The 24,917-nt window shown below is 45.5% G+C and overlaps 1 protein-coding gene across 2 annotated transcripts in view; it reads right to left on the reverse strand.

Annotated features, from left to right (window-relative positions):
* The window catches only part of ACTMAP (actin maturation protease), a 339,819-nt gene that overhangs the window by 186,354 nt on the left and 128,548 nt on the right, over positions 1-24,917 (reverse strand). For both annotated transcript variants that reach the window (XM_068250795.1, XM_068250794.1), the window contains one exon: positions 15,426-15,620. The gene's annotated coding sequence lies outside the window, so the exon portion shown is untranslated. The remainder of the gene's footprint in view (positions 1-15,425; positions 15,621-24,917) is intronic.

The following is a 24,917-nucleotide window of genomic DNA, read 5'->3' on the forward strand; positions in this document are numbered from 1 at the left end:
GAACACAAAGAGTAATCTAGGGAGGATCATCATTTTGATGATAGATATCCTGCCCAATACATTGAAGCAGGGTCTGTCCCACCCGTCCAGCAATTTTTTACAGTCGGGTAGAAGCCTGTCGTAGTTGGCCCCAAATAAGTCACTCTCATTTGAGCATAATTTTATCCCCAAGTAATCAATACAGCTAGTCTGCCATTTAAATGGTACTATGGATTGAATAGCCTTTTTGGTGGCAAAAGCATGTAAGGGGGCTGGGCAATTATAAGTCAGAACTAAGTTATGCAAAAATTATGCAAAATTATTAATAATTACAAATTAAATTAATTACGATTTTTTCCCAAAATGTTTAATTACAATTTTTCAACATAATTGTGAATATCAATGCAAAATTATGTCATGTACGCATCACTACTTACCGTGTTGCATTGCATCGCTCTCTCCTGCCACAGCTCATTGCAATGGTCATTACAGGCAATGGAACATGACACACTGCCTGCAATGTGATGTAAGTACTCCGGGCAACGCAGAAGCTGCAGTGCTTTGATGTGCAACTTTCACGGTAAAACCCTGGAAGTGTACAGTCCCCTTGGGTTGCACTGCAGCTAAACGCACGGTGTGACTTTTCGGCTCTGGTGCCATGCGTTTGTTCCAAATTGTGCTGCACCTCACCAGGTGTAAAAGAATCCTCAGACAAACATCTGTTACAAGAGAGTGGCATTCATCTATCTGCACCCAGGGTCTAGATCAGGGCAGGTTCTAGCTACAATGGTAGTCTTGGTGGACTATCAATCCCAGCCACACCAGTACTGTTTTGCAATGTATCCAGTGAACTGAGTGCGGGAGCCGCCTCCAATGCGGATTCCGCCGTACCCAATGCGGATTCCGCCGCTCTGCCTAAGCGGCATGCGGCGTTTTTTCCGCGTTATGACGCCATGCTGGACGCGGAAACAGCCGCCTCGCCTTGAGAGACAGCGGCTTTTCCACGTTTCATCACAGGCCTTTATTCTTTATAAAGATACTCCCTGAAAAATATTTATACAATGATGCTGGCCAGCTTTCCCTGCTTGCTGCACACTTTTTTGGCAGTTGGACGGAGCAACTGCCATTCACTAAGTGCTTTTGAAATTAAAGAAATCCATGAGAATCCCCCATGAGGAGATGGGCTAGTCCAAAACCTGTTGGTTCTGTCAGAATTCTACTACTTACTGTAAGTGACAGCAACATAGGAGAAACGTAATGTATGGCTCATTTTACTCTGGAAGAAATGCACTTTTTAATCTATATATGTTTACATATATTTGACATTTTAAGATTTTCACAACAGTGCTATAATGGTAGCACTTAAAGGAATACTGTAGGGGGGTCGGGGGAAAATGAGTTGAACTTACCCGGGGCTTCTAATGGTCCCCCGCAGACATCCTGCGCCCGCGCAGCCACTCCCCGATGCTCCGGCCCCGCCTCCAGTTCACCTCTGGAATTTCAGACTTTAAAGTCTGAAAACCACTGCGCCTGCGTTGCCGTCTTCTCACTCCCGCTGATGTCACCAGGAGCGTACTGCACAGGCACAGACCATACTGGGCCTGCACAATACACTCCTGGTGACATCAGCAGGAGCGAGGACACGGCAATGCAGGCGCAGTGGTTTTCAGACTTTAAAGTCTGAAATCCCAGAGGTGAACTAGAGGCGGGGCCGGAGCATCAGTGAGTGGCTGCACGGGCGCAGGATGTCTGCCAAGGGACCATTAATAGCCGCGGGCAAGTTCAACTCATTTTCCCCCCGACCCCCCTACAGTATTCCTTTAATCATATACGACATAATAACTGGCATCACATATTGGAGTTTCACAAATTTTCAGCAGGGGCCCAGGCACAGTGGAAATATTAAAGGAACTAGCACAGTGCATATAATTAGCATCCTAGAGAGAGCATCCAGGCACCAAATGTAAACATAAATCAAATGGAACTTGGAGGACACATTTATGTGAGCATAAATAAAGTTTTTGGATCAATAAATTTAAACCTTGGTGGGAATTGATTTGTCCATTTTCAAGCTGCATACATTTGCATAAAAAATTGACATAATCCTGCACCAAATCGAAATATTTGCATGTCAATGACGATCCCTATTAGGCATTTACTGCAGCATGTACCGGTATGTACTGTATATATGTATGCTTTGCTACCTTCTATGGATATCTTGTAGAATTATCTAAATACTGGGAAAGGTATGTGTCTATAGCATGGAACACTATTCTATGGTGGTGGTGGTTGTGGTGTTCATTTGGTTGAGTCCTACTCTTTGCGACCCCATATATCACAGCACGCCAGCTCCGTTTATCCTCTCGAAATTTGGCCAAGCCCATGTTTGTTGTTTCCATGATACTATGTAGCCATCTGCCGTCCCCTCCTCCTTTTGCCCTCGATTTTTGGTGTATTGATTCTATGGTATCTTGTTGTTCAATTTACATAGCCAATGTTATCACTATTCCTAGTGAAACCACAATAAAAATGAACATGAAAGGCAAGGCGATCAAATATGGGCCATGGTAGAAAAATTAGGACAATGGCCTCAATTCACTAAGCTTATCTCCTGTCTTTAACTACCTGCGGAGCGCCGCAGTATAAATCTACGGCGGGCAGGGGGTGCTGCAGTTCTGACCTGACGTAAACTCTACGTCCCATTGACCGCGCGCCCCTGCCCATCCCCGCCGTTGTCGCCGCTCGATCTCCGCTGCAATATGCTGCCCTGCCGCCTCTATGATGGCAGAGCACTGTGAGCCGGGCAGGAGCCGTTTTCATTGGCTCTTGGCCCTGTCATTCATGTAAGCCGTTCCCATTGGCTTACATGGAGTGACAGGGTCAGGAGCCAATGAAAGCGGGTCCTGACCGGCGCACAGCGCTCTGCCGTCATAGCGACGGCAGAGAGAGCAGCCTGCGGCGGGGACAGAGCGGTGGGAACGGCGGATTTTAGCGGCGATTCGTTGGGAAGCGGCGGTTTACTGGACCAGCACCCTCTGGTCCTTAAGGGGGCAGAGGGTGCTGGTCCCGAAGTGGTTAATAACGTTTCTAGAGTGATCACCATGGTGATGAGGCACGTTGTATTCAGAAAACATTTTACCTCAGACAAACCTAAAGTTAACTCTTCTGTCTTTAAGTTAACTCTTCAATCCTTAAAATAACTCCAGAATTCTAAAAATAAAGACAGGCTGTTAATTAACTGCGTGTGAAAATAACTACAGAGGAGGTAACTTAACTACAGAGGAGGTAACTTAAGGAATGAAGAGATAAGATAACTCTCTCACTGTGTGGTGGCAAGTTTTCTCTTGCCTTATTATCTCCAGCGTGATCTTAGTGAATTGAGGCCAATATGAGCAAAACATTGGCCTGATTCTGTGGGGAATTTGTGGAAATTGCATCATACAACTTGCAGCCTTTTTAGGCATGACTGCGATTGAGTGGGAATGGGAACTATATCTGCTCATTTCCTCAGACTTCTCACCGGCCTCTGTATATTAACCAGCTGCTTTGCATATGAACCCTGCTGCATTATGGTACTACTAAATAGCCATTCTTGATGTACCCGGGGACTCATGCCAATATTTAAGTAGTGTCTCTAGATGGTGGCTATCTTAGGCCACATACAGACATCAGACCATTGTCTTTGGAAAATGAAAGATCACAGACCATACTCTACACAGAGAGTATACTCTACACAGTCTTTTCTATGGAGCTGAACTCCACATCAGAAAAAAATCATTGCAAGATGCTGCACACACAGATGCTGTACAGACACAAAAGATCAGTATCTGCAAAAGATCTGTTCCTGCCAAAAATCCATTCCTGCAAATTGCAATGATAGTCTATGAGATCTGCAGATCATCATACACACATGATTTAACTGACATTCATCTGCAGATCTGAAAATCCATCCTGGTGGATCTGATCTGCAGATGAATGTCAGTTAAATCATGTGTGTATGATGATCTGCAGATCTCATAGACTATCATTGCAATTTGCAGGAATGGATTTTTGGCAGGAACAGATCTTTTGCAGATACTGATCTTTTGTGTCTGTACAGCATCTATGTGTGCAGCATCTTGCAATGATTTTTTTTCTGATGTGGAGTTCAGCTCCATAGAAAAGACTGTGTAGAGTATGGCTCTTATACTACAGGAAGGGTGGTAAGATTGGTCTGTGATCTTTCATTTTCCAAAGACTATGGTCTGATGTCTGTATGTGGCCTTAGGGTACTGGTTGACTCATTTTATGTGTGTTTTATCCTTGTTCATTGATGTAACATTGTACTACTTTCTATATATCACCTTTTAATTTGTAAAGCTCTTTACAAATGTGTCTTTGTTGTTGTAGATACCAATATTTTAGAACGTGAGACAAACCACGCAAATGGATTATAAATGTGTATTTATTTAATTGCTGCTGAATATTTGCATTTTACAAGATCACATTTGATCTTTAATCAAATATATTTCAAAATGACTAACTGCAATTTCCCTTTTGTTTTTTTACGTTCATAATTTTGCATGCACAGAGATCTCATGGCCATTAATGCATAATCAAGGAGGGCTGCCGCTGGGTAAGCGAATGCGCCATGGTGTGCAACCTAACCGCCTTGCAGATTGTACTGGGGCTGACATCGGATAAACAGAGGGGAGCGGGAGGACACCGAGGGACCTTAGGCCTGGGACCCACTAGAAGCCACAGTAATGATTCAGAGATCTCTAGCGATTTCTGAATCACGGATGTACCGCGATTTTCTCCACAATTCCTGAAGCAATTGCTTTTTACCCCTCATTTGCCTGTTGCAAAATTGCAACAGGCAACACTTTTGTGAACCCAAGGTCAGAGTGATATGGAGGCTGCCATATTTATTTTCTTGTAAAGAATGCAAGTTGCCTGGCTGTGAATGTGTGTCCCCTAATACTGTTAGCCATAGACCATAAACAAGTATGCAGATCTGGTGCTCTGACTGAAATCTGACTGGATCAGCCACATGCTTGTTTCAGGGTTATGACTCGGACACTACTGATGCCAAGATAATCAGCAGGACTACAAGGAAACTGGTATTGTTAAAAATGAAATAAATATGGCAGCCCTCCATATCACTCTTACCTCCGGTTCACATTAACATTCACTTTCTTTCTTCAGGCCTCCCATAAAACTCTCTCTTTCTTGCTGGCCTTTTCAAGGGGTCAGATCTGTCAATGCAGAAGATTGAATTATTATACTGTAATGGCACAATTGATGGCATTATTATAAACAGGCACCGTAATCCATACATCTGGACAAGATCAGAAAAGTTATTCCAGAATTAAAAATCTAAAGGCCCATTTTGAACAGAAGATTTTTGCGTTGAATTTTTAACGACAAACAACAAGTTTGTTATACGATGTTCAACAATGGCCAATTGCACAAGATAATAATTTGCTTTGAATGACCGTCAAGACGGATCCAATTGTGGACGATTGCTCTGATCTCCATTGACCCCCACACTAATTACTGCAATCGTTCAATGTTGCGTTCGCGCCCATCATTTGTTCCCATGGTATGCGATTGCAGAAGATGGACCGGGGAACGATCATTCACGACCACGTATGCCCCGATCCATCTTCCGCGGTCTTTGTGGTAGATATATAGCTTAAAGCAGGGGTCTCAAACTCGCGGCCCGCGGGCCATTTGCGGCCCTCGATACAATATTTTGTGGCCCCAGGGCCCCAGAGCTTGTAGGGGCCCCCAGTGGCTACAAGAGGAAAAAAATTTTTCAAATCGGCCTTATAGTTTTTGAGAAAATCGATTTTAAAGTTGCAAAGGAAAAAAATACACATTTAAAAACCCGCCGACTTTAATGGTTAATAGCAAATCCACCATAAATGCTAGAAACCCTATTTGCAGGATATGTTAAGGAGATCATTAGGAATAAGACCTTATAGTTTTTGAGAAAATCGATTTTAAAGTTTCGAAGGAAAATAGTATACTTTTAAATGCGGTAAATGTCACTTTTAGTAGCAAGCCTAACGGTAGTGTAATTTTACATGTATCAAAAGAAAGAGCAATACATTTCCTGACAGGGTTTCCAGGGGGTCCATACGCAGCCGCAGCGCTTTGGCCAGGGATCGCTATACAGCCGCAATATGGCTGTATGAAGATTCCTGGCATTTTTTGCTATTTTCCCCCAAAAAAATTTTATGCTTAGAGTGTGGGAATTTTTTTTTTTTTTTAATTATGTGGGGTCAGCTGAAGCTGAAAGCTCTGCCCCTTCCAGGAAATGCCGGCGGATTGCCCCCCGGGGCGATTTGGGGGCTCTGCAGCCCTCGTTTTGCGGCGGGGACACGTGAACTCCCTTATGCGGCCCAGCCTCATCCTGACTTTGCCTCCTGCGGCCCCCGGGTAAATTGAGTTTGAGACCCCTGGCTTAAAGTGTACCTTAAGTGTCCCAAAAAAATTGAGTTTTACTCACCTGGGGCTTACCTCAGCCCCCTGCAGCTGATCGGTGCCCACGACGAGTCGCTCTGATGCTCCGGGTCCCGCTGGCGGCCACTTCCGGTTTCGCCGTCAGGACCCGTCAGGCTGGGGATTGCGGCTGATACTATGCGGCCATATGGCCGCATAGGGGTGCTATTTTGGCTGGGAACGCGTAGTATCAGCCGCGTTCCCCAGCCTGACGGGTCCTGACGGCGAAACCGGAAGTGGCCGCCAGCGGGACCCGGAGCATCAGAGCGACTCGTCATGGGCACCGATCAGCTGCAGGGGGCTGAGGTAAGCCCCAGGTGAGTAAAACTCAATTTTTTTGGGACACTTAAAGAGACTCTGTAACGACAAAAAGATCCCCTGGGGGGTACTCACCTCGGGTGGGGGAAGCCTCAGGATCCTAATGAGGCTTCCCACGCCGTCCTCTGTCCCACGGAGGTCTCGCTGCAGCCCTCCGAACAGCCGGCGACTGTGCCGACTGTTCAATTCAATATTTACCTTTGCAGGCTCCAGCGGGGGGCGCTGTGGCTGCTTTCGCTCCGAAGGAGGCGGAAATACCCGATCTCAGTCGGGTCCGCTCTACTGCGCAGGCGCCGGAGACTTGCGCCTGCGCAGTAGAGCGGACCCGACTGAGATCGGGTATTTCCGCCTCCTTCGGAGCGAAAGCAGCCAGAGCGCCTGCGCAGGAGCCTGCAAAGGTAAATATTACGTCACCGCTGTACGGAGGGCTACAGCGAGACCCCCGAGGGACGGCAGACGGCGTGGGAAGCCTCATTAGGATCCTGAGGCTTCCCCCATCCGAGGTGAGTACCCCCCAGGGGACGTTTTAACGTTACAGATTCTCTTTAAGGTACACTTTAAAGGAAATATCAGGCAAAACAATACAAAAACAGATTTACTTACCTGGGGCTTACTGCAGCCCCGGGAGGCTTATGTGTCCCTCGCCAAAGCTCTGCTCTCAGCAGGTCGCCCAGGGTGCCCTCCATAGCAGCTGCCGACGGAGGGGACCCCGGGAGACTCGCTGACAGCGGATCTGTGGCGCGGGACACTTAAGCTTCCAGGGGCTGCAGTAAGCCCCAGGCAAGTCAATCTGTTTTTTATTGTTCTGCCTGATATTTCCTTTAAGCTGGCATGCTGAAAGTCCTGTTCCTTTCCTTGAATGTTATCTGGCAGCTGTTTCCAGCATGTGTTTTCGGGATGATCTTCACGTCATCGCAGTATTCCATGGAAGGTATGTAGAAGCTGGCAGTCAGATATCCCATACCTGGAGAACATAACATTCTGACGCATGTTCTGAACCCATCCCTAGTTCTCCATGTACCAGCTCATCGCTGCCTGGGGGCTGCTGGGTGAGGAGTGTCATCAGACACAATGCAGATGAGGCCCTCTCTCCGCCAGTTACCGACCACTCCAGGGGTGCAATGAGATCACTGCGCGGCAGCTGCTTGTCTCTATGGCCATACAGCCTGCCAAAACAGAACAATAGGCATTATCACTGGCCTGATTACAAAGAGCTGACTAGCAGCACTCAGAGGTTCCGCCAGTTCACATTGTTCTTGTTTTTTTCTGGATTTACTGGAAAAAACAATATTTTTGATGAAAATTTATTTTCATAGGGTATCTATGAAGGTGGTCACACCCTGTGCGGCTAAATTTTTTTTTTTACATTATTATCATTAAACTTTATTTATAAAGCTCTAACATATTACGCAGCATTGCCCAGTTAGATGGGCCACATTACAAGATTAGACAATGTTACACAGGGACATTACAGCGTTCAACAATGATATGGTAACAATAGTGAGGTAACAACATACAGATGAATATAACAGATGAATCATTGAGTCTATATGATGGTGGAGAAGAGCATATGGAGGAGGAGAGTCCTGCCAAATAGGCTTATAATCTAGGGGGTGGAGAAGAGGGACACATAAGGGGGGGGGGGGGGGGGGATTATAAGGATGGCAGGTAAGCGATGTTGAAACTCTTCATTTCTTCTATTTGCAGCTTTAAAGTGACTCTGTAACAAAAATTACAATGTTTTTTCTACCATCCTACAAGTTCCTAAACCAATTCTAATGTGTTCTGGCTCACTGCAGCACTTTGTACTATCACGGTCTCTGTAATAAATCAATGTATCTTTCCCCTGTCAGACTTGTCGACCTGTGTCTGGAAGGCTGCCAACTCTTCCGTGCTGGTCTGTTCCTCTATGCACACTCCAGTGTGTGTTTTATTTACATAAGCCAGCAGCTTCTCTGCTATCTTATCAGTGATAAAAGAGAGCTGGATAAAAATCCTCCTCTGTTAGGCTGTGAAAGTAGCTGGCTGACACATACTGAGGAATTACAAACACAGGCACAGGCAGAGCTGTCTGCAGGAAGCCTGTAATGTTCAGTGCATGAGAGAAGAAGGGGACAGAAGGTAAACACACAAATGATCTTTTGAGATTCAAAAGGAAAGCTGTATACAGCCTGCTTGTGTATGGATGTATTTTCCATGTGTGGACATATTGTACATCAATCTACTTCCTGTTTTGGTGGCCATTTTGTTTGTTTATAAACAAACTTTTTAAAACTGTTTTTGACTACTTTTAATGCGGCGGGGAGCGGCGAAATTGTGACAGAGGGTAATAGGAGATGTCCCCTAACACACTGGTATGTTTACTTTTGTGCGATTTTAACAATACAGATTCTCTTTAAACCTACTACCATTAAAAAAAAAAGAAAAAAAATTGTAGCAGAACAGCACTCAAACAGTTAAACACAGCTGTTTGTTTTTCAGTGAAAAGCTCCTTGCTTCAGTGGGCAGCTTCTGGCCACATCTGAAGAGGTAATAACATTATCTATCGTTTACATTCCTTTGTCAGATACATTTAGTAAACATAAGCAAAGTGGTGAAACTGATCTCCCTCTGCTTTTAAGCTAAGTACTCATGTTGCGATTTTCCCAACAATTTGAGTGCTGAGCGGTCGTTTCCGCAATATCGCGACGTGGGTACAGGTGCACGACCACAAAATGTCGCTTAGCGTTGCAATAATGACCATTATGGCGGATCGGATCGCCAAGATCCCTGATGACTTCCGCGCAAAGCACCGCGATTTCTTGAAATCTCGTTTGCTCTCGGCATGTAGCGTCACGTGATGTTGTGCGCACCCGCCGACAGGAAGAAGCGTCGCTGATGACCGCCATCAAGGGGACATCGCAGGACCCGTCGAGTGGTGAGTACGCAGCTTTAGTATGTGTGCAGCTAAGAAGTGATCACTACATACAGTAGATTTTAATATATAAATACAGCAAATACAGCAGCTATGCAATAAAGTGCAATGGCAGCTTTGAGAGCAGATAAACTGTACTTTGGGAACTTGTAATTTGTAAACAGACAATATTACTTGTGCACAGAAGTAAATATGAAAACTGTATGGGTAATAAAAAGCAGGAGTTCTATCCCACTTTAAACCCTGCTTCAAAGAGTGTAAGGTGGGGGGCAAGCCTGATGGGTAGAGGGAGGGAGTTCCATAGAGTGGAAGCTGCTCTGGAGAAGTCCTGGTCTGGAGCCTTGTGAGCGAGCAAGTTGTGCGAGGGGTGGACATCCGTAGAGTGTTGGAGGATTGGAGAGAGCAGGCTGGGGAGTATCTATGGATGAGATCCGAGATGTACGGCAGGGAGGATATTCTACTATCGCCTTCCCTAACCTCTCACCAAGAGGGGATGGGGGTTCAGCCCCTGTGACTGCAGGGGGCCCAGTGGTGTGGGGGCCCCCAACTACTAACCTTCCTTTCTCGGATACTCCAGACAAGGTGTTTTTGCGGCTACACATATTATAGGTGTGAAGATCCTGATGGCCACACTTATTTTATGAGCCTTGTAAGGCTTGCCTCTAGGCTGCGACGGTCACCAAGAAGAGGCAAAGGAAGTGTAGTGAACATTAAGGGGCCACATCACTGGTTTTCTGGGGGGGGGGGCCTCATGATTTGTAGTCACGCCCCTGGTTTGGAGAGGTGAAAGGTAGGCCCAGGGGCATTTTTAGGAATAGGCAGTACAGGCCCTTGCCTGGAGCGCCATTGGTCCTTGGAGCACCATGTTGCTGGATTAAGCCCCGCCTGGAAGTAATCCCCACCCCCGAATAAGCCCTGCCCCATGGGTGTTCTATTACTTGCTTCTGCTGTAGCTGCTCAGCATAAGTTGCAGGCAGCTGCCACTGTGTTCCTCTGGGCCTTGTGCATCCTTATTTACCCCTTTGTGCCTCCTTCAGTCCCTTGTACCATGTCTGACCCCATTTGTCCTTTTGTCCTCCTTTGTGCCTTCTATCTCCATGTGCCTCCTTCAGTCCCCCTGTACCACCTCTACCTTCTTCTGTGCCGCTTTGTGCCTCCTTCTGTTTCCCTGTGCTTCCTTATGTCCCCTTGTGCCTTTCTTTGTCCCCTTGTGTTACCTCTGCCCCCCCCCCCTGTATCTCCTTCAGTCCAACTCTGCCTCCTTCTGTCCTCCTGTGCCCCCTTCTGTTTCCTTGTGCCCCTTCAGTCCCCATGTGCCACCTCGGTCCTCTGCGCCTCCCTCTGTCCCCCTGTGCCCCTTTGTGCCTTCTTCTGTCTCCTTGTGCCTCTGTCTGTCCCCTGTGCCTCCTTCTGTATCCCTGTGCCTCCTTCTTCCCCCCTCTGCCTTCTTCTGTCCCCCTTTTGTGCCTCCTTCTGTCCCCTTTTGTGCATCATTATGTCCCCCTTTGTACCTTCTACTGTTCCCCTGTGCATCCTTCTGTCCTCCTTTGTGCTTTTTTTCTGTCCCCAATTGTGCTTCCTTTTGCCCCATTCTGCCTCCTTTTGTCCCGTGTGTCTCTTTCAACCCCCCTGTGCCTCCTTTTGTCCCCATTTGTGCCTCAATTTGTGTAAGCCACGAAAAACTCCAGAAGGTCCGCACACTCTAATGTACCATGTTCTGTTTATTCAGAAAACGTAACACACCATTCCACAACCAACGAGTCGTTTCGGGGCCCCGCAGGGTCCCCTTTGTCAAGGCTACAGTACAGAATGGTAATTTGTGTAAGGACCCCAGGGTCTGAAACATGTCGGCTTCGTGTTGCTGGATACGTCCTTAATAAAGTCTACAATTTAATGGATATGCTGCGGACCATCCTTTCTTTATTCAATTTGTGTTCCATTGTGCCTTATTCTGTCTCCCTGTGTGCCTCCTTCTGTCCCCCTGTGTGCCTCCTTCTGTCCTCCTTTGTGCCTCCTTCAGGCCCTCATGCCTCCCTCTGTCCCCCGTACCTCCCTCTGCCCCTCTGTGTACTCCTTCTTTCCTCCAGGCCATTGCCTGGAGCACCATTGGTCCTTGGAGCACCATGTTGCTGGATTAAGCCCAGCCTGGAAGTAATCCCCACCCCCGAATAAGCCCCGCACCATGGGTGTTCTATTACTTGCTTCTGCTGTAGCTGCTCAGCATAAGTTGCAGGCAGCTGCCACTGTGTTCCTCTGGGCCTTGTGCATCCTTATTTACCCCTTTGTGCCTCCTTCAGTCCCTTGTACCATGTCTGACCCCGTTTGTCCTTTTGTCCTCCTTTGTGCCTTCTATCTCCATGTGCCTCCTTCAGTCCCCCTGTACCACCTCTACCTTCTTCTGTGCCGCTTTGTGCCTCCTTCTGTTTCCCTGTGCTTCCTTATGTCCCCTTGTGCCTTTCTTTGTCCCCTTGTGTTACCTCTGCCCCCCCCCTGTATCTCCTTCAGTCCAACTCTGCCTCCTTCTGTCCTCCTGTGCCCCCTTCAGTCCCCATGTGCCACCTCGGTCCTCTGCGCCTCCCTCTGTCCCCCTATGCCTCCATCTGTGCCCCTTTGTGCCTTCTTCTGTCTCCTTGTGCCTCTGTCTGTCCCCTGTGCCTCCTTCTGTATCCCTGTGCCTCCTTCTTCCCCCCTCTGCCTTCTTCTGTCCCCCTTTTGTGCCTCCTTCTGTCCCCTTTTGTGCATCATTATGTCCCCCTTTGTATCTTCTACTGTTCCCCTGTGCATCCTTCTGTCCTCCTTTGTGCTTTTTTCTGTCCCCAATTGTGCTTCCTTTTGCCCCATTCTGCCTTTTTTTGTCCCGTGTGTCTCTTTCAACCCCCCTGTGCCTCCTTTTGTCCCCATTTGTGCCTCAATTTGTGTAAGCCACAAAAAACTCCAGAAGGTCCGCACACTCTAATGTACCATGTTCTGTTTATTCAGAAAACGTAACACACCATTCCATAACCAACGAGTCGTTTCGGGGCCCCGCAGGGTCCCCTTTGTCAAGGCTACAGTACAGAATGGTAATTTGTGTAAGGACCCTAGGGTCCGAAACATGTCGGCTTCGTGTTGCTGGATACGTCCTTAATAAAGTCTACAATTTAATGGATATGCTGCAGACCATCCTTTCTTTATTCAATTTGTGTTCCATTGTGCCCCATTCTGTCTCCCTGTGTGCCTCCTTCTGTCCCCCTGTGTGCCTCCTTCTGTCCTCCTTTGTGCCTCCTTCAGGCCCTCATGCCTCCCTCTGTCCCCCGTACCTCCCTCTGCCCCTCTGTGTACTCCTTCTTTCCTCCTGTGCCTCCTACTGTCCTTTTTTGTGCCTCATTCTGTCCCCCACTGTGCCTCCTTCGGTCCTCCATTGTGCCTCCTTCTCTCCCCCTGTATGCCTCCTTCTGTACCCTTGTGCCGCCTCCTGTCTTCCTTTGTGACTTCTTCTGACCCTCGTGCCGCCTTCTGTCCCCTTGTGCCTCTCTATGTCCCCCTTTTGTGCTTTCTTCAGCCCCCCTTTGTGCCCCATTCTGTCCCCTGTGACTCCTTCTGTCCTCCTTTGTGACTCCTTCTTTCCCCCTTTGTGCCTCCTTCTGTCCCCCTTTTTGCCTCCTCCTGATCCCCTTGTGCCTCATTCTGTCCCCCTGTGCCTTCTTCCGTTCCTTTTTCTGACTCCTTCAGGCTTTCTCCTGTTCCCCTGTGCCTCCCTCTATCCCCAAGCACAGGACTTCTTGTCTGGAGTGACAGAAAGGCTAGAAACACCCCTGGATAGGCCATAAACATACAATCATTCCTACATCTGAGCATTGTGTGTATATATAGAACTAGTTCTATTTTGAACTTGACTGTGTTCCTTTTATCTTATTTTCACCATAAGTGTCAAAAAACCCCAGAGCTATAAATCTCATTTTCTTTGCAGTCAGATGAAGTTCACTGCAGCACCATTCTCCCTGATATCTGATAAGAGACTGTAAAATGGATTTGTAGCTGCTGTGACTAACACTATTGACAGCAAGGATGAGGAAAAAAGTTCAATAGGGCATCATTATTTTGTATGGGGGCTGAATAAACATGAAGAGCTGGAGCAGATGACAGGGAGACGACTTAATTTTGTTACATAGAATTTTAACCCTTAAAACCAAAATAAGAATATGTATGAGATTGCAGGAGAGACCCACTTGTAATTATGCAGTATATGATTGTTTATCTGCAAGTTTATTTTCCCTTCAGGCTCAAGCGGAGTAAGCATCCTGGCCCTGTGTTTTACTGCAACATATAGAAGAAGATAAAAAACTTGCGCTCAACAAAATAGCACTGGCCCTTTATGAATGCACACAGCGCTGCTCTCTTGGACTGGTTGGCGCCAGCAACTGTCAAAACAAGAGGGTAGGGAAAAAAGAGAGCGCTCCGTAGTGCTATAACCAGGGTATGCTATTGTGCACACTTAAACATTTTTCACTCACATTTAGTTGTACAATCTACCGCTGTGCCTCTAGCTCCTCCAGTGGGTCGCCTCGAATCAATACCAGCCTGGCCAGGGCTGGTGGTGCAGTTGGAAAGCGAGAGAGCGTCCGTCTGGGGCGAGCGGTGCGCAGCCTCTGCCGTCTGAAGTCACTACCGGTTTCGGCATTAGTCCACGCCTTCCTCCGGTTTACATAGAGATGTGCACTTGGCAAAAGTTTTGCCAATGGGCGGCAATTAAAAAGCATCAAACTTTATTTAAAGTTAAAAAAAAAACCTTCTAAAAGTAATTATAGTTTCTACTCTACAAAGTTTCTACTTTGTAAACTATAATTACTTTTAGAAGGTTTTTTCCTTGATATTTGAATCAAGAGCTCTGTGTAATAGCAGATGCGTGTTTTTAACTTGTTTAAATAAAGTTTGATGTTTTTTAATTGCCGCCCCTTGGCAACACTGTTGCCAAGTGCACATCGCTATGTAAACTAAGCAGTCTACGCAGCACGTCACCTGAGGAAGGCGTGGACTAACGCCAAAACCGGTAGTGACCTTTAGATGACAGAGGCTGCGCACCGCTCGCCCCAGACGGACGCTCTCTCGCATTCCAACTGCACCACCAGCCCTGGCCAGGCTGGTATTAGTTCGAGACGACCCATTGGAGGAGCTAGAGGCACAGCGGTAGATTGTACAACTAAATGTGAGTGAAAAAATTTTAAGTGTGCACAATAGTATACCCTGGTTAATGCACTACGGAGCGCTCTCTTTTTTCCCTACCCTCTTGTTTTTACTGCAACATGGCTGAAATGTATAATGGCTTGGCATCCAATCATCTGCTGCTGCTTGACACCAGGACAATAAAAGGCAGAAATAAAGGAGGAGGAATGCTCTTGAAAAAAAACTGTAAGTTATTGATGCCCTATATATTGTAAGTCCTTGGCTCAGTCTCCTGTAATCACTGCCGACGGTGGAATGCAGAAACCGGTCAGGATTAGAGAGACTGGGCATCTGTTCCTACACGTTTAAAACCAAGGGCTCGATATTTGATTATTTTTACTGTTTTATGCATTATTTTGGAAATAAAAGTATCCGATTTTACATTCCACTAAACATCTGTGATTATCGTTTGGTGGCAGTCACCACACGTGTTGTTGAGCACTGGGTGACTGCAGAAAGCCAATTTTGATTGTTTGGAATTTAGCGCTGAGGATTTAACTGAAAAAAAAAGGTCTGTACTCACGCTCAACCAAACCGCTTGATTGATTTTGGTCTGTTGTACGACAATCAGGCACGTGGACGCGTGGCAAACGACTAGATAAGCAACTGATAACAGGCGGTTTACCAAATCCATCCTGAATGCAGCCATGTTGTGCAGTCCGTCGTTTCGCTTGAGTGTGCAGTATGTTAATGAGTTGGTCATTCAGTTGGTAGGTGCCTGGAAAATACAAAGGTTTGTCGTGAAGTCGGTCACATCGTGGTGTTGGTTGTGCACTTTGTTGGACATGTTTGTGTACTTTTAATGAGGAACTTTACTGAATATAACGTAATAAATAAAATTACTTCTTTTTCCCCCCGATATTCATATAAAAATTACATAGTCAGTGTTTGCCCATTGTAAAATCTTTCCTCATCCTGATTTATATTCTTACATTCATCACAGGTGGCGGCATCTCTACTGCTGGCAAGGAGCATCCCTGGGGAATGTGTGCTTACTGTGAGTTCCAAACCCAGCAGAAATAACACCTGGTCTTCCAGAATGCTCTGGGAGGAGAATTCTGCATAATAAACAGCCTAGGCTAAGGAGGGCGGAGCTACATACCAACCTATAGCAATATTTAGCTATAGGAAGAGCTTCTAATGGCGAAACAGGATAGTTAACCCTCTGGGAGATACAATTGCATCGCCCAGGAGGGGGCGCAGCACTTTTTAAAAAAAAAATTCTTTAGTAAATCATGTAGCGAGCCCTGGGCTCGCTACATGATAGCCGCTGCGCAGCGGCATCCCCCCACCCACTCCGATCGCCTTCGGCGATCAGAGTAAGCAGGAAATCCCGTTCAGAACGGGATTTCCTGCTGGGCTTCCCCGGTCGCCATGGCGACGGGGCGGGATGACGTCACCGACGTCATGGACGTCGTGACGTCAGAGGGAGTCCTGATCCACCCCTCAGCGCTGCCTGGCACTGATTGGCCAGGCTGCGCAAGGGGTCTGGGGGAGGGGGGGTGGCTGCAGGGCACGGCGGGTAGCAGCGGATCGGCGGCGATCGGAAGTTACACGCAGCTAGCAAAGTGCTATCTGCGTGTAACAACAAAAAAAATTATGCAAATCGGGCCTGAGAAATCCTCCTGCGCGATATACCCCGAGCTCTGCTCGGGATTATCGCCCAGGAGGTTAAGCGAACCCAAACCAAACATTTTTTTTAATTCAAAATATTTAGTTGCATCACTCTGACACATACAAAGATAAATAAACACTCCTTCAAGCCTATGAGCATTTCAGTGCATGCTTTTCACCCTTCTCTTTGCATAACTAGGGTTTTACAGGTGGCAGCCATTAGCAATTCCTCCTTTGCTGGACACCATCTACTCCACCAGTTTGCCGGATTCTGTTCCTCCAATAAATGTAAAATATTTTATATTTGTCATTATGCAGCTGAAAAAGGCTGCTATTTATTATTATAATTTAGAAAATAGATTTTATTTCTGAAATCTTGTATTTTTAATTTGGGTCCACTTTAATGTAAAAGTGGGTCTCCTGAATAATTTAGTACATTCTACTATATGTCACTGAAGTTTCTCTTTAACCACCTGGGGACTGCCTAACGCCAGTGGACGTGGCCACAGCGGCAGCCCCAGGACCACCTAACGCCGATGGGCGTCAGGTCCTTAAAGTGGACCTGAACTCTTGCACAGGATAGAAGGAAAACATTGAGAAATGCACCCTGTATGCATGTAGAGAGTTTAGACTGTCTAATTCCCGCTTATCTGTGACTAATCACAGCTGTAATTTGATCCCTCTGCTGTGTCAGCTGGCTGACTCGGCAGAGCAGATAATCTGTAAACACAGTATGTTAACCCTATGTTTACTTTCATGAAAGCAGGAAGCAGACACACTGCAGATTTATATAAATCACACACCAGAAAAAGGCATGCGGCTAGTGCAGGACAGCCAGGCAACTGACATAGAAATAAAGCTGGCCACTAACGGTCCAATTTCTAGCGAAAAATCGTTCGAGCGATCAGAAATTCTGATCGGATTGGTTGTAAATAATCTCCATTGGTGGACACAATCGATTATGAACGAGTGAAAAAAATGTCGCCCAAATTAATTTTCGTTGAACGAAAATTTGGATTTTCTTGGTGGTCGTGATAGATAGGAAGCAAAGATTGGTTAGTTGATGGTGTAGTTAACGATTTTTCGTCCGATCAGAATTTCTGATCGCTCGAACGATTTTTCACTAGAAATTGGACAGTTAGTGGCCACCTTCAGTATAGCAGCCTCACTATCCCTCTCGCTAGAGGACTATGGGTCAGGACAGAAACATGTTAAATGCCACATGCTACTCTATCAGTGCTAGTGGGACTGTGCTTAGTATGTCTGTCAGAAGTCTGTGTTAGGTTCAACCAATACACAGGGAGGCGTATCTCTGGCTTCTTCACTTCCTGAAACGTTTAACCACTTCAGCTCCTGAATACATTTTGCATTTTAGTGCTACATGGCATTAACCAGTAATAGAAGAGTAATTTATTTACATAAAAAGTATTTACGTAAAATGAGATTTGAGGACTTTTTACCAGCAAGGCTATGATATAATTTTGTTCATTTTTATAGATATTTTGAAAGCATATTCCAGGAATCCAGCTTTTGGCAGCTACGATCCTCCACCTCCCTGTTCGCTGGAAGTGAGAATTTTCCTAGAAAAAAATAAAATAAAAGCTTTTGCACAAGAGGGATTTATCTCAATTATGTGAGAGCCAGTATTTATCTCTGCCCGGCCCTCCACTGGTAAGGCTGGCGTCTTGGACAGGTCCACTCTCACAAATCCGTATCGGAACACTATCAGTGCTGAATGACAGCTGAATGAAGCATCTCAATTTTTATCATTACTTAGTATTCATATAGCACCAACATCTTACGCAGCGCTGTACAGATTCTATAGTCTTGTCACTTAACTGTCCCTCAGAGGGGCTCACAATCTAATCCCTACCATAGTCCTATGTCTATGTATGTCTCGTGTAGTGTATGCATCATAGTCTACTCTAGGGCCAATTTAGGGGGAAGCCAATTAACTTGCCTGTATGTTTTTGGGATGTGGGAGGAAACTGGAGGGCCTGGAAGAAACCCACACAAACACGGGGAGAACCTATAGACTTTGTGCAGGAAATGCCCTGGCTAAGGAACCAGCACTGCAAGGTGAGAGCGCTAACCACTATGCTACTGTGCTGCCCATTTTCCAGCCCCACCAAGCTGGGGAAAAGCTACCAATGGCAGTCATGTGATCAAAATCTCACTTTGAGTACTTGAGTACTTTTTTGGGGATCAGTTGATTCGGGCATGAAACCTGTTGGTTATCTTGTACGCCACCATAGACTGCAATGAAAACTTCCTGCTATGGTGCCCTAGGTGCTTTACTTGAGTGCTGGTGATTGGCTATTACATAGTTGTTTTTTTCCATACAGTGTATTCGAGTATCCAATTGCGCTTATGGGGCACCAGGTGTTATATTTGGGCGCTGTCTATTTCATATCTGGTGCTCGGCTACAATGTAGCTATCAATTGTACTATGCGGCATTGGGGCTTGGCTACTATATGACTGAGCTTTGGATAGAGGAACTTAGGCGAGTTTGTGTAGAGGATTGGGTAGGAGTAAGGCAGGCGCCACCATAGAAGCAGCCTGGGCATTCGCCCTAGGGCCCCTGAGCTGCTGCCCCCCAGGTTTACCCTTGACTGCTGGCTCGGGGGCCCTGGGGGGTGAATTTGCTGAGGCCCCCCAGTTACTTTTGCCCTGTCCCTATTGTGGCTAGAACCAGCCCTAGGTAGGAGGAGCACAGAGTAAACAGTCAGAGAGAGTAGGTTACTGTTAGGCATTTAGGAAGGACTTTGCTTTGGGAGGTGGTTATTAGTGTTAGGCATACAGATAGGGGCATGCTTGGGGGGGGGGGGGGGGGGGGAGTTAGGTGGATTGAAAGGGGTTTGCTTGGTGAAAGGGGTTAGTGTTAGGTTTTAGGAAAGCCAATAGTAGAATATTGGTAAGATAACATTATCAATATTTCAAAATAAAATGATCTAATATTTACCAGTACTCATGAATTTATATGATTTATAACAGTATTAAATACATATCATTTGCATGCCCCAAACAAAACTTTAAACTAATTGTGGCCCACCAATACCAAAACAGATGCATAAAAGTCTTAAGCGTGCACAAAAATAAACATGTCTATTGGACTGAATTTATCCCTAAATATTGTCTTGCCAAGAATATATGGCCTATTGTAACCTTCAGCTGGACAATTTATCTGAGAAGAGTTGAAAGTGATTATGGTTGATCAAGCTTTGATAAGAAGGGACTGGTATGCTTTCAGTTAATGATTCTTCTCAAAGACTTTTGTATTAGTGAAACAACCCGTATCCAGTTCACTCTGCTAATGAGCAGAGAGTAAGCTCGGCTTAATGAGGAGGCATGTATGAAAATGACTGTTCTGAAAAAAAATTCCACTTCTAGAAAGAAAAAGTCAGAGTCCCTACAGGTCAGTCTATACCAGCCGTTCTCAGCCTTTTTATAGTCGAGGAACCCCTAAAAATGTTCTGAATCCCAGGGAACCCTGCATAAAAAATTCTGAATATAAATAACACATTCTTTCTACTATCATACACCTCTTGGTTAACAATAGTACCATTGTCACATTACATGTGCAACAATTACTAATCCACATTATAAATGCAGCCATGACCCCCACATATGAAATGCAGCAATGACCCCTATATATGGAAAGCAGCAATTATCCCAACATATGAAAAGCAGCAATAACCCCCACATCTGGAAAGCAGCAGTTAACCCTACACAATGAAAAATGACCCCTAACATATGAAATGTAACATTGAGTTCCATATATGGAATTCGGCAGTCGCCCCCCCCACATATGGAAAGCAGCAATGACCGCCACATAATGAAAAGTAGCAATAACTCTCACATATAAAATATACCATTGTCTAACACCTATCAAATAACATTGACCCTTACATATAAAATATAACATTGAGTCCCACATATTAATTGCTGCAATCGCCTCCACATAATGAAAATCAACAATGACCCTCACATAATGAAAAGCAGCATTGACCCCCACATATAATATGTACAATTGTCTCCCACATATCAAATGTAACATTGTGCCCCACATATGAAATGCAGCAATGGCCCCACATATGAAATGCAGCATTGACCTCCACATATAAAAAACAATAATTTGTGATCCCTTCACAGTGCTGCCACTTCCCCCGACCCCCCCCCCCCCCCAGTCATTGAGTCAGTGGGCTGAAGAAAAAATGGTGCCAACCATAAAGTAAGTTTCCACTACAATACAGCAAATGCCCCCTATGCATTCTGTGTCGCCCAACCATTACTGTCATTGGGGAATTTACCCCCTCAACTGCCTCCTGAATGAATTGGTTAATTATTGTTCTGGGCCTCTGTGCTGTGTATCCTCTTTTGCTCCATCACTATTTTGCCGTCGTTCTGACGCCTTCGAACCAGCCTATAATGCTGAGTGATGCACTGCGGATTAGACCAATCCCCTGACTGCATCAGTTGTTGAGTGGGAATATTTTCTAACACGAAAATGGAGAAGCGGGATTATTCTGTCCTGCAGAAGTGGCAAAATGCCACGGATAGGGGTGCCGTGGAAACTCAGGTGAGAAATGCTGGTCTATACATTGCAAGGTTTTTGGCAAACACTATTTCAGCTTGGTAACCTTGTCTTAATATACCGTATAAGATTAATAATAATATCCGAGTAGAGGGACACAAACATAACAAATAAAATCTAACTAAAAAAGTGTCACAGTCAGTAAGAGCAAAGCCCCGTACATAACGACTGCCTCTGCAGAGAATCCAGTGTGTGTGTACGGCTGCCACTGTACCCCTCTTGACTGCTTGACCAGAAATTCATCCTGGCAGATTGCTTCAGCCGTGCGACAGCCCCAAAAATTGTTCTCCCCACTTACTTTGTCCGCCGCGTGACATCACTCCTGCTCCCCCCACACACACATACATGTAGAAAAGAACACATCACTCATTTGGAAACCAGCGATGCGTCTGCACAGTCTGGGTCCTGCAATGTCCAAAACATCAGTTGGTGTATGTCAAAGACATTTATCCTGACCGGCAAAATCAATTAACACATGGAAGTACTCTCATGGAAATACTCACTGTAGACCAACCATCCCGAATGCTAAATTAAAAGATGAGGTCTTAGGAGAAAATTGCATTATTTTGAGTAGTCACATAAGCCACGCAGAGGCTTCCCTGAGTTTGTATGTGTCTTAATTCTAGCCCTGTAACATACATAATGCAGCATGCAAGCATACAGCACATCAGCCTATCAAAAGATTAGGAGCCCATATCCTAACAACCTCGCTTGGGACATGAACGTCCTCTCATGGGAGAGATAGTGCTTTGTACCTTGTGTTGTCCCACCACTGCTGAAAAAACGCCATGGTGTTTTCTCTACTCAAGAACCATGACATTTTCCCCTCTCTAGAGTGATGTCCTGTTCACAATTCACACTTTTGTTATTGGTTTTGCATATATTGCCTCAATATACAGGTCCTTCTCAAAAAATTAGCATATTGTGATAAAGTTCATTATTTTTTGTAATGTACTGATAAACATTAGACTATCATATATTTTAGATTCATTACACACAACTGAAGTAGTTCAAGCCTTTTATTGTTTTAATATTGTTGATTTTGAAAACCCAAAATTCCTATCTCAAAAAATTAGCATATTTCATCCGACCAATAAAAGAAAAGTGTTTTTAACACAAAAAAAGTCAACCTTCAAATAATTATGTTCAGTTATGCGTCTCTCAACTTTCTCTTCACATTATCCCACAGATTCTCTATGGGGCTCAGGTCAGGAGAGTTGGCAGGCCAATTGAGCACAGTAATACCATGGTCAGTAAACCATTTACCAGTGGTTTTGGCACTGTGAGCAGATGCCAGGTCGCGCTGAAAAATGAAATCTTCATCTCCAGAAAGCTTTTTAGCAGATGGAAGCATAAGTGCTCCAAAATCTCCTGATAGCTAGCTGCATTGACCCTGCCCTTGATCAAACACAGTGGACCAACACCAGCAGCTGACATGGAACCCCAGACCATCACTGACTGTGGGTACTTGACTTCAGGCATTTTGGCATTTCCCTCTCCCCAGTCTTCCTCCAGACTCTGGCACCTTGATTTCCGAATGACATGCAAAAGTTGCTTTCATCCGAAAAAAGTACTTTGGACCACTGAGCAATAGTCCAGTGCTGCTTCTCTGTAGCCCAGGTCAGGCACTTCTGCCTCTGTTTCTGGTTCAAAAGTGGCTTGACCTGGGGAATGCGGCACCTGTAGCCCATTTCCTGCACACGCCTGTACAGTGGCTCTGGATGTTTCTACTCCAGACTCAGTCCACTGCTTCCGCAGGTCCCCCAAGGTCTGGAATTGGTCCTTCTCCACAATCTTCCTCAGGGTCCGGTCACCTCTTCTCGTTGTGCAGCGTTTTCTGCCACACTTTTTCCTTCCCACAGACTTCCCACTGAGGTGCCTTGATACAGCACTCTGGGAACAGCCTATTCGTTCAGAAATTTCTTTCTGTGTCTTACCCTCTTGCTTGAGGGTGTCAATGATGGCCTTCTGGACAGCAGTCAGGTCGGCAGTCTTACCCATGATTGCGGTTTTGAGTAATGAACCAGGCTGGGAGTTTTTAAAAGCCTCAGGAATATTTTGCAGGTGTTTAGAGTTAGTTGATTCAGATGATTAGGTTAATAGCTCGTTTAGAGAACCTTTTCATGATATGCTAATTTTATGAGATAGGAATTTTGGGTTTTCATGAGCTGTATGCCAAAATCATCAATATTAAAACAATAAAAGGCTTGAACTACTTCAGTTGTGTGTAATGAATATAAAATATATGAAAGTCTAATGTTTATCAGTACATTACAGAAAATAATGAACTTGATCACAATACGCTAATTTTTTGAGAAGGACCTGCGATACAGGAAGGGGTTTTTTGTATGAAATTCTCCAGTACAGCCCACAGATATGCACACTCAACCGCTCAAATGCTTCGAGGGACGCAAACTCCCTTGACACAGAACTATCATGTTGTAGACCGAGATTAGTCCAAATCCACCTTGGCAATCTCTCCTTAAGAGTACGAAACTCCACCAAGACAGGTGCTCCCCAAGGATGTGTACTGTCCCCCATCCTATTCTCCTCGTTCATAAACAACTGCACCTCAAGGGAAAACTCTGTTAAGCAGGTTGTTTTTGTGGCTACACTTGTTATGGGTGTGAAGATTACGATGTACACACTTGTTTTATGACCATTGCAAGCAGTGGTGTAACTACAAATGATGGGGGCCCCCAGCAAATCTTTAATGGGAGCCTCCCATATTTCACACTCTTTCCCTTGCCTACCCTCACAGCCTGGGGGCCCATATTGTAAGGGTCATAAAACAAGTGTGGCCATTAGGATCTTCACTCATAACAAGTAGAGCCACAAAAATATCTGAAAGACAGACCGCATTATTTGAGTGAGTGAAGTAGTAGTTGAGGCCCTCTTACAGCTCTGGCCCCCCTGTGGTCGCCGGGGCTGCTCCCCTGGAGTTATGCTCCTGCTTCCAAGATGGGTCCCCAAGCAGTGAGGCTCACCAGAGGTTGGCAAGGGAAAGGGTGTGAACACTGGGGTGGGCTTCATCAAAATTTTGCTGGGGGGCCACATGATTTGTAGTTACACTACTGCTGTTAAAGAGGAACTCCAGTGAAAATAATGTAATAAAAAAGTGCTCCATTTTTGCAATAATTATGTATAAATGATTTAGTCAGTTTGTAAAAGCCTTCCTCTCCCTAATTTACATTCTGACATTTATCACATGGTGACATTTTTACTGCTGGTAGGTGATGTCACCGTAAGTAGCTGCTGCTTGCTTTTTTGGCAGTTGGAAACAGCTGTAAACAGCTATTTCCCACAATGCAACAAGGTTCACAGACAGGAAACTGCCAGGACCATGATCCTCACAGTTTCCTGTGGAAGGGGTTTCACCACAATATCAGCCATACAGGGCCTCCTGATGATCTGTTTGAGAAAAGGAATAGATTTCTCATGTAAAAGGGGTTTCAGCTACTGATTGGGATGAAGCGAAATTCTTGGTCACGGTTTCTCTTTAAGATTGTTACATTTGCAAATGATACCACCTTCCTTGGCTTCCTGGACTAAACAACATGCGTATAGTTAGGCGATTGAAAGAAAATGCAATGCAGCAAAAACTATGGAAATGATCGTTGACTTGACAGAAGAAACCCACAAACATTATGACCTAATCGAGACCTAATCCCTATGGCACAGGCTTGGGCCCATTGCATTGCTACATTCCAAGCTCTGTTGCTATGGAATGTGATGAAGGGCTGATGGTACGGCGCACAACAGAGCAGACAGGGTACGTAGGAGAACAATGCTCTTGTCCGAGAGGA

Source organism: Hyperolius riggenbachi, chromosome 8, assembly GCF_040937935.1.
Source record: "Hyperolius riggenbachi isolate aHypRig1 chromosome 8, aHypRig1.pri, whole genome shotgun sequence".
Taxonomy (NCBI): Eukaryota; Metazoa; Chordata; class Amphibia; order Anura; family Hyperoliidae; genus Hyperolius; species Hyperolius riggenbachi.